A 10,461-nucleotide genomic window follows, 5' to 3' on the forward strand; every position below is an offset into this window, starting at 1 on the left:
GCTAGTAAAGATCCTGTGCAGAGTTAGTAAAGGAAAAACAGTGTGCACCCTGTACCATGAGAGGTACGAACATGGGGCCCAGAGTAGGGTTCCCATGTTGTCTGAGCACGTCCGGGATATCTCTGTGTGTAAAGGGGATAAACACTTAAGCCTCTTTACAGTTTGTAAACACAGACACCACAACCATGCATGCCAATATTTGGAATTGGTATTATGGACTAAAAATCTGATGTACACACACATACTGGAGGGCATATTTACATTGTGCAGCGGTGCGTGTTGCAGAGATCCCTCTGCTAGCAGCCGCCAAGGTAAATTCATAGTAGGAAATAGTGTCACTGCATCAGTATGAAGTCGCACCTAAGAGAATTTGCTTTTCTCTGAGGCATTGACACTGCAGCATTGTGTTTGGGATCGGAGCTCTACCGAGACCTATGCAATGCCATAGGGCCATTGCAGCACTGTTTAAAGCCAGCTGAAAGCTGGGATCTGTTGTGCAGTGCCTTCATGACCCAAGTCAAAAATCAGTCTTTTGAAGCAATTGATGTTTACAGGCTCAGAGAAATAAATAGTACGACTAGTCAAAAAGTGGGTGAAATGAAGGGCTATGCTGACCAGTACTTATAAACTCTCAAAGGAACCTGTTGATGATGCACAAGCTCAAAAAAATCTACGTCAATATACTCTGGTGGACACAATTCTGCTGAGTGACAATTTGTTTGTTTGTAATTATATGAACTAGAGACTGCATATAAGTGGAGATAGATATGTATATATATTATTACCACTAGCAAGTTTTGTCAGAAGTTCTATTATAAGACCCTTGAGTATATTGCCTTATTTTAAATCAGTAGCAAAAAAAGCATGGAGGATATAATTAAATGCATACAAGCAAGGACAAACATGGAAAAAGAAATAAAATCCTTTGGTCCATGTATTATTCAAGACTCAGAGAAATTAACTAAATTTATAGAAGTATAAAAGTTAGCAGAGACCTCTTTAGTATTTCAGTTCAAATATTGCCATTCTCATTAATAATTTAAGATTCTGTTATGTCATCCTTCTTGAAGGGAGAGCATATTGCATGGGGATATCTGTGTCTGTGTGTTCAATCTCTATTGTGAAGTAGCTTTTAAAAGTTACTTTTAAAAGTCCTTTTCTGTATTCAGCATTGCAGTTCATGAACTTGGATAACGGTACAGCATAAAGACTTCAACTAATGGAAAATGTTGAACAAAATACAGGGAGGTACAAATTTGCCATAAATTAATTTCATTTGAAAATTTGGCTAAGATTAAAGACCGCTATCCTTTCTATAAGACCTTATTGCAGTAGCAGGATAAGTATCATAATCACTTTAGAGACAAACCTGATGCTCACTTATGTAGTTATTAATATGAGGGTTTATTGTATTCATAGTTTTTTATTTATGGTTTTATTTTTATTTTAGTGAATTTTAAGGAGAGCTTACTTTATTTTTATAAAGTATTATTAATTTTGCAATGTTAAAACTCTAGGAGGTATTGATGTTAAGACCATCAGTGCAGTTTCATGAAATAGTTTTAAATTACATGAATGAAATGTTATGTTTCTTAGAGGGTTCTTGCTTTTTATGGACAGAGCTTAGATAATTAATGTTTTTCGTGTTCAGTTATTTTTACCTATGTGTACTAACACTTTGTTACTGTGTGTTATTCAATCCTCACTGAACACAGTCAGCAATTTCTTCACTTACTTTTCTGTGGTACCCATCACTGGAGTCCCTGAGAAGTTCATCAATAGTGTATTGCTTTTGAAAATATGTTTTTAAGTACTTGGGATATATTATCTTTGTTTTACATGTTGCTAAATAAGGCATAGTAATTTCAGGGGCAAGCGGTCTAACACCTCTAGGATTAATTTTCAAAATACTAAACTTTATTTTGGTAGTCGCATGTTTAGTATGCCATGTTCAAGTAGAACTGTGAAGGTCCTATAATTCTGCAGCTGAGATGTTGAAGTATCCAGCACAGAATCTAGAAGAAAAAAATCATCAAGTGTGAAAATTCCAGTTTAAATAAATTTGTGCAGCATCAAAACGATTCAAAATAAGGGAGAATTTGAATCCACTTCGACATGGTGACATCTGTGTGCCATTTTCACTCCGCCGTGGCCAAATTCTTCAGGCAGTGAGAGAGGACCGTGGGCAACCATCACGCTCGGAGCGTGCTCTCATTGAACCTCGAATCCGGGTTCAGCTGCCTGCAGCAGGTGCCTGATGTGCACACAGTCCAGTGGAGAGCAGCAGGATCCAATCAGAGCCTCGGGGTTGTGCAATCCTGCACACGCACAAAGATGGCACGTTGTGACTTCTGATAGCCTGCACTCCCTGCTCACGTAAGTAACCCTTCCTCGGTGAGTCTGAGCAGGGACAGGAGCACTACTCATGAGAAATTCTCATGGGCTCTGTGTTGTAAGTTATCACAGACCGTGGGTTTTAGATATATTCTCTAAATATGCATCATGGAGGTGACTAATTGGTCTTGCAGGGTTTGCTAAGCTGAGCTGTCAGACTCCTTATCATTTTGCAGTGCTGAAGTATGATATAAAACAAGAATGCTGTCAAACTTGAGCAGCTAGACTTGCACTGTATTGAACATTCAACACGTCAGTGGATGAATTGTCTGTTGACCTTTTTATAGTCAGTTTTCGGCTTTATTGATCTGAAAACTATGAAAATCCTTATCTGCTTTGGTCAGTTGCTGCAAATGGCTGAAAACTGGTGTTGTGTGTTCATGTTTTGAAAATAAGAATTGTATGGACTGAACTATCTTACCATGACCTGAAATGACTTGCAGAGTTAGGGATGAAAAGATTATTCTGCTCTTTTTTGTTGCCATCATCAAGCAAATACTATCCATGGCAGTTTCACTGTCAGTCTTCAGTAGGAGATTGATGTTGTAAACTAGTAGCAATTGTTGCAGATTATGTCTAATTTTGAGTGTACATGTTCTAACTCTTCACCTCTTTTGAGTGCTAACAATAATTCTGATGAAATGAAGGTAGAGTCTGCACTATTAATAATAAATTGAACAGAGAGAATCACATGTAGATTTCAGATCTGAAACTGATTTTTCTAATCTGCTGGTCAGGAAAGTAAGAAGTGACTGTCTGTAATCACGCTAGATGTGACATTCTGAGCGTGGTTAGTTCTAATACATGCTTATGGGCTGATGCCTTTATACAAATTTAGAGTAGAAGAGCTATGATTCCTTTTATACAACACAATAATGCACAGTTGTCTCTTTTTATATTGCTCTTAATAGTTTAGGAATGTTGTTAAAGTTTCTGGGAAGAATTTTGGCTACTATAGATAGAAAACTGCACTGGATCAATTAAAACAGACAGTAATGAATGCATGAAATGCAGATCTGAACTGAGAAGCTTACTCTATCTATGCAGTGGATGCTGAAGAGATTTCAAGAAATATTGTCCATTATTGAACAAATTATGTGATCATGGAAATGGATGCAAAAATTATTTCTGTAAAAAGCTGACCCCTTTGGAAATTGAAGGTGAAGCAGGGTTTCTTATTGAAATATATCTCAGATTAATATTGACACAAAGGGCTGTTTTCCATTATTAGCCTTATCAATGCAATAACATTTTTGGTAGAGAAAATATTGCCATGAAATGAGGAGACTTTTTTCCTGTCTTCACAAGAATAAACAAATAAATTACTCTCTACAATCTAAAGTTTGACATATGTTTCATAGCATGTAGTGGGCTCTTAAGCCTTCTGAAACAAACACAATCCAGAAGGCTGTTCATCTCCATTTTGTGTTTCTGTCCAACAAGAAGAGAAACAGGAAAAGTAAGTTTGCTTTTATGGTGTGGATCCTGCAGTTTTGGAACTCCTTTGTATGCTCATTTGTTCTCTCTGAATCATTCTTGCAAACAGGTGGGGAGCGCTTTCTTTTCTTGCAGGTTTTGGATTGAATTCAAGGCTCCAGGAAACCCAAGTCTCTTACGCTGGTGAATTTCAAAGCAGTTCAATGCAGCCCAGCATAACTCAGCTGGGCTGCACAGAAGGAAACCTGCAAGTCCCATGCTTTGCCAACGGTATTCCAAACTCTACATTTCTTTACTCAAAGACTTGAAACTATCAGGTAATCACTTTCGTTGAGTCAGACCCCTCTATATCCTAGACTGTTCTCTCATACAAATTTTATCCTGTACTTTTTTCATGTTACTTACCAATTTACATTTAGGGCAAATCATTTGGGCAAACATCCCTTCTTGGCTCAGAGATTCCCGATGACAGAGAATTGCCTGCATCTGTTGAAAAGCTGTTTTCCTTGTTATATACTCAACATTGCTAAATGACAGTCTTCCTTTTCTCAGGCAAGAATCAAGGGGGAAAAGCCTACACTGCATACATCAGCAGCTGAAGCATTTCCCAGCTGAACACTAACTCAGTTTGCTGAAAGATTTATGTCAAAATTTGGTTAAAATCTGTTTGACAGGCTTGTTTTTCATACAGAGTTTCAGTTCCCAGGCAATCCGTTCAGTTTTATCCCACACAAGTGAAGGTGGATCTGATCAAGAGAAGATATTGACTGCATGTGAAAAAAGCGAGAGAAGCCTTTCACTGTGTTAGGAATGGTTTGGGTTGCATGTAGCCTCATTGGAGCTATACAAGAGTCACTTCAGCCTGTTCTCTAGGCTCTGTGGTGTATTTCAACTTTGCTGTTACTGCTGCAGATGGAAAGGTTTAAATGATTTTTTTTCTTTTATGATTTGTAGAACACTTAGCACTGAGCGCTTTGTGCACAGTACGGCTTGAAGCTCCATCAAGCTAGACCCTCACTCAAACCAGCTTGTTGTGGGTCACATGAATCCATTACATTGACACTGATTAGGGTGGCCGAGGAAATGCAACATGCAACGTTGTCATCAATAATGCAAAATCACTTTCCCTTCTAGCAGTTCCAGGCTGAATTGATAAGTATCACTAAGAGTTCATAATAAAATTTTGTACATTTTCTCTCATGTAACATTATAATATTCTAGATTCTTAAGTAGTAAAAAGAGGTTCCAGTGTATCTGACCTATAAAATCTTGATATTCAATTCAACTTTTTCTACTGAAGGTCTCCTTTGCAGATAATCTCAAAACTTACTGTGCTGTTCTCAAGGCAAAGGCTTTTCTCTCAACTCTTATGAAGTAATGATTATCGCTGTGTTGTGCAGTCCACTAAATTCAGTGGTCCTGGGAACAATTCCTTGGGTTTAGAATTTGCATTGTTTTAACCTATAAACTGAGATGAGCAGGCTTGGGGTTTAGTTTAGTTTCCCCCCCCCCCTTTTTTTTTTGGTATGTATATGTTGGATGTAAAAATGGGTATGTCTTTGGTCCTAGCTCAGAAATTTAAAAATCAGACAAACTGAAGGGATGGTGGCTTGTGCTGGTTCCCACATTGGTAAATAAAGGGATAGGATAGAAATGCCTGAAAAAGCAGGTCAGAGCCAGAACTATACATGAATAAGTAAATAAATGGGTCTAAGGACACTTCCTCTGTATAAAGAGCAATGAGTTTTACATTGTGCTGTTACAACATGTAAGATTAGCCAGGACAAATCCTATTAAAATCTTAAATACACAACAAGCCTAGCCACTGTCTAGGGCAGTGTATAACAAAGCTCAGTATTTAATAACAATGTCAGGTTAGGTGCTAAGAAAGGGTGGAGGCCAGGGCCATGGCACTCATGAGGATTTTAAGTGCCCACAGTCTGTGCACAAGTTCAATCACTCCTGCCCTTGCCATTCCCTGAAAACAAGGTATTTAAAACTCAAAGCCACATTTCATAGTGTCAAAACAGTATTTGTTGAAACACTGAAAGTCAGAAACAATGCTTTTGTTGGCAGCCTTCTTGACATGTGCTTGTTCAAAGCAGGGAAGAAATGGTGTGACACAGCGTATTGGAGAAACAGCTCCAGACAGATCTCCCTTGCATTGCTATTTCTCTTCATTCCAGTAACTGCAAAAAATAAAACTACTCACAATGGAAGTGCCACCACACTGTGTCCTGGTGGGTATGAAGAGAATCTTCTTGTCCCCCTCTCATGGGCATGTTGAGATTAAGGAGGGAAAATGGAAGGAATGGTAATGTAGGTAGTATGCTGTACAATGGTAATGCTGCATCTTAAATTCTGGCTACAATCCCAAACCAGATTGATTTACAGCTCACTGTTTCTTTAATTAAAGAATTTGCAACTCTGGCTAGGGTGAGCTAAAAGAGCTGGAAATGGAATTGAGAGGGGCTGGGCTGAGCAGGAAGTGTTATGGACAGACTGCTTCCTTCACGTGCCACAACCATCATCTGCATGATCATTGACCCTAAAGAGAAGGGTTACCCTATACAGTATTTAAAGACTTACCTCTCTATGTATTCAGAGAGTTTTGCAGCTATCCCAATTATTGGCAATTGGTTTTTTCATCCTCAACACCTAAAGTCTGTCTAGCAGGAAATGTAATCATAAGAACCACTGGTAGTTACAAACTGAAGTCTGTTTTGAAAATCTCTCTAATCACGATGAAACTGCAGTAAAAATTCCTGGCAGCTGACATGACATGCATAAGGATGTGCAGCAATGCTCTGTAAGCATAAGACTTGTAAGTCTACCTCATGCGAAGTAAGTAAACAGGAAGTAAAAGGATGCTCTTTTACAGACCTGCTAACTGGATATTATAGCAAACTGCATGCACTTTCTTGGCTGGCTTCTGGCATCTATTTCCCTCTGCAATTTCTGAATCCTTGTTGCCCATTCAAGGTTGATATTGTCAAGAAGCGGTGTTACCAAAATCGTGAATGAAACATTGAATGGCTTTATGTCCACAACAGATACATATTTATATGTTCATACAAAGAACTAGAATTATTGGTGATATTAGTATAATATATAATTACTTGCGATATTAATTTAATAAATTATTAAGGTATAAAATTCCTATCTTAGCAATTTCCCATTCTCTTAGGTATTAGTGCAAACTCTGTGCTGTTTGAATATGTCAGTATTTTCTATTAGAGTGAAGAGCAGAATTTATCATGACAGTATTTTTAAACAAAATATTGAGCAAGTACACAGTCACAGAGATTGCAAAAACGTTGTTCTGTTTAATGCCAAAACACTAAATGAACAACTTCAAGTCAAGCATCATTGAAAACAAAGACTACCTTGTTCAACCATTATCTAAGAGAACAAGAACTACAGCAAAGAATACAATTTTGTAGTTGGTTTCCACCCAGAAGTGCATGCTTAATACTAAGCTGTGCTCTGCAGATAGGTGTCTGAAAGAAAATTTCTCATATTAAGTAAGAACAAAGTAGAGAACTCTCACTTTATTTTATCTGAGATTAATTCAAAACTTTCTACCTATAACCACACAGGTCCCAGATTTGGAATTCTTGTCCAGCCAAAATGTTTCCTATGAAGACCTACAAGGTTAAATCCATATGCTTCTGCAATGACTGCAAAAAACAAAATTGCACTTTCACCTGGAGAGGTCTCCTGGTTCATCTAATGTGGATAGAAGAGTAATTTATTCTTGGTGAGTGTTGCTGTGTACTAAGGAGTTTAAATATACTGAGCTGAGCACCAGCCTGCACGTATGAGGAGCATGTCAGTTTACACAGGGCTTCTGCAGGTGTCAGACAGCACCTTTTCCATAATGGAAGAGACAAATATTACTGTATCTGTCACAGGTCCTTGGAAACAATCCTGAATCTCAAGAGCTTCGCTCTTGGCGGACTAAACAGGGAGCAACACACCTGAAAGGGCATGTTCTTATTGAGAGCTTTGGTGCAGCAACAGCAGGAAATAAGCAGAGCCCTCAGAAATTCGTGTTGCCAATGCGCATGTCACAGGTTCTTTCCATAATTATATTCTCGAAGATAACACATTTCAGCCAGGAAATTTAACTCTATTTTGAACAAAAACACTCCTGTCAGGTCAAAACTCAGATTCTGACGTATACTATGTCTTTTTATGTAGTAGAACCTTCAACTGAATTAATGAAATATATTGACCCTGTAGTCCCTGTAATTAATTATTGCACAAACTTCTGTGCAATTATCCTGTGGCTTGTGATTGTTTGCTTGGCTGTTTGAGACCATGGATACCTACAAGTGCAACATCCTGTTGACAAAATCACACATTTTCACATCTCAGAAATGTAATACTTTATATTCTGAAAATACTAAGATGCTGTCCAAATCAAGGCTTGGTTCCAAGTCCCATTTCCCAGTTGTTAGGCAGCGATTTGGCTGATGACTCCTGACTATTTCTCCTAGCAGGGAACAGGGGGGTCAACAAGACTCTGCAGCTGAGGAAAGGCAGAGTATCCCTTTAGCTCCTTTTCTATGCTGGCAAGCAGCAAAGTAGGGATTCAAGGAGGAAAGCTATTGTGAGAATGGAGTGAGGATTCTGAGGCAGTTTGGATGAAAGGGTCCTTTGGTGCACAGAGGGGGAAAGGGCCATTTCTCGACTTAGTAGAGTCAGAAAATAAGGGAGGAAGATTTTGACCCTTTGCATTATTAATCGTAATTAATTATTATGATATAAATTAATACATGCAAATACAAGTTAAAGTTGGATTCTGCATTTGCATGAACTTAATGACTGATGGTTGTGGTTAGGGATACTTATCCTGACAACTATTTGTTGCAACAAACAGCTTCTAGATCACTTGTTTTTATCTGCCATTTTGGGGAGTTGCAGAATTTTGTCTACTTTTATTTCACAGAATCACAGAATCAATTAGATTGGAAAAGACCTCTGAGATCATCAAATCCAACCTACTTGTTTGGTTTTCCATATTTATTCAAGGTGCCAGCTGGGAAGTTGCTTTGCTAAGTTTAGAAAGTAACACTTACCCTGCTGTAGGAAAAAAATTGTGTTGCATTTTCAACATGATTGTTACATTGGGGAAATGATTGAAAGTGATGGTTTTCACACTGTGATGCTATTTTGGCATTATGTAGGATAGTCAGATATAATGCTGATTAAGAGGAAAACAGAATTAGCCAGTTCAAGATCAAAATGAAAGAAGAGGAGTAGCACAGCAGAGATTTCCAAGTCAAAAGGTGAATTTCCTGAAAGTGCTACACATCTCCACTCAATTAAGGACAGAGATGCTGGAGTCCTTTGTGTTTCACCTGTGCCTCTGTCTTTGTGTAGCAACAAGTCGTGCAAAGGATTGGAAAGACAGCTCTAATCGCCCAAAGAAAAACTGCCTCAAGGTCCATCTGCAGATGTATTACTGAAGGAGAAAAAAATCCCATCTAGGTCTCAATACAAAGTGAATAGGTAAACCTTAGACAAATTCTGTTTTCATATGAAACCACAGAAAAGTATTGCTTAGAAAAATTACATTTTTTATATGAATGGTGGGATGAAAGTAGGGGTTTTTTCAGAAGTCTTTAATATTTCTGATTTCATCTGCTGTTTTATTATCTAGAAGTAAAGAAGGCAGTGTCCTGGACCAGATAATACTGGCTTTTTCTGCCAGGTCAGACCCTCTGGCTCCCCTGTGAAAATGTTTCCTGAGACATTTGCTGATCTCATTTAGTATATCTTTTGATAACCAGACTTCCAGAGGTATCTGACCACTGCAGTAGTTCTTCAGCCATCCAGGCAAAAGACAGTAAACTTTGCAAAGCTGCTGCTGCCTCTGAAGCCATTAGTGAATTTTTACAGAGAGTGACTTAGAGGAAATTCTGTTGCCAGTATTTAATTTGTTTTATATTATGTCATAATGTAAGACTTAAAAATAAGATAAAGATATTTATAATATGCATGAGTCCTTTGGGAAGACTGGAAAAGTCTCTTTAAAAGGGGGAAAAAAAAAAGTAAGTAAAACTAGGATCTGAGGTAAAGTTCAGTTAAACTTGTGAGGTAGACCTGGTGGCGTAATTATTAGCCAGCTCAAATTTTAATAAATGAGCGTCAACCCACTGACTTTGATAAATTCACACATAGCATTAGGTTTGCATTCAGCCTGTTCTGTAGAGAGGAATGCTCATTATATCAGTGTATAGACAATTTTTAAACTAGATATAATGCTTTAGGTGGGATAGGAATCCTTTGTTCCAAAATCAGTGCATGTGAACATCTAGCTCTTAAAGATCCATATTTCTTGTAAATTTTGTCCCCAGATGGGATCACATTGGTCCTTTAAATGAGGTTTCAGGACAGAGCTTGTGCTACACTTCAGTCTCACATTTAAACTCTCCAAATACTTAAGTTAAAGCAAGAATTATAACTGGGCACTTATTCTTTGTTATCTATCCATGATAATTTAATTTAAGCTAAAGAGAAAAAGCATCTGTTATTTGAACACCCTTGACAATCCTCTATCACTGATCTGGTACAAATTTTCCCTAAACCCTTGAAAATTTGACATAAATTGAAATTAATATT

Source organism: Melozone crissalis, unplaced genomic scaffold, assembly GCF_028551555.1.
Source record: "Melozone crissalis strain CALT ecotype California unplaced genomic scaffold, PUWL_Pcris_2 ptg000018l_1, whole genome shotgun sequence".
Taxonomy (NCBI): Eukaryota; Metazoa; Chordata; class Aves; order Passeriformes; family Passerellidae; genus Melozone; species Melozone crissalis.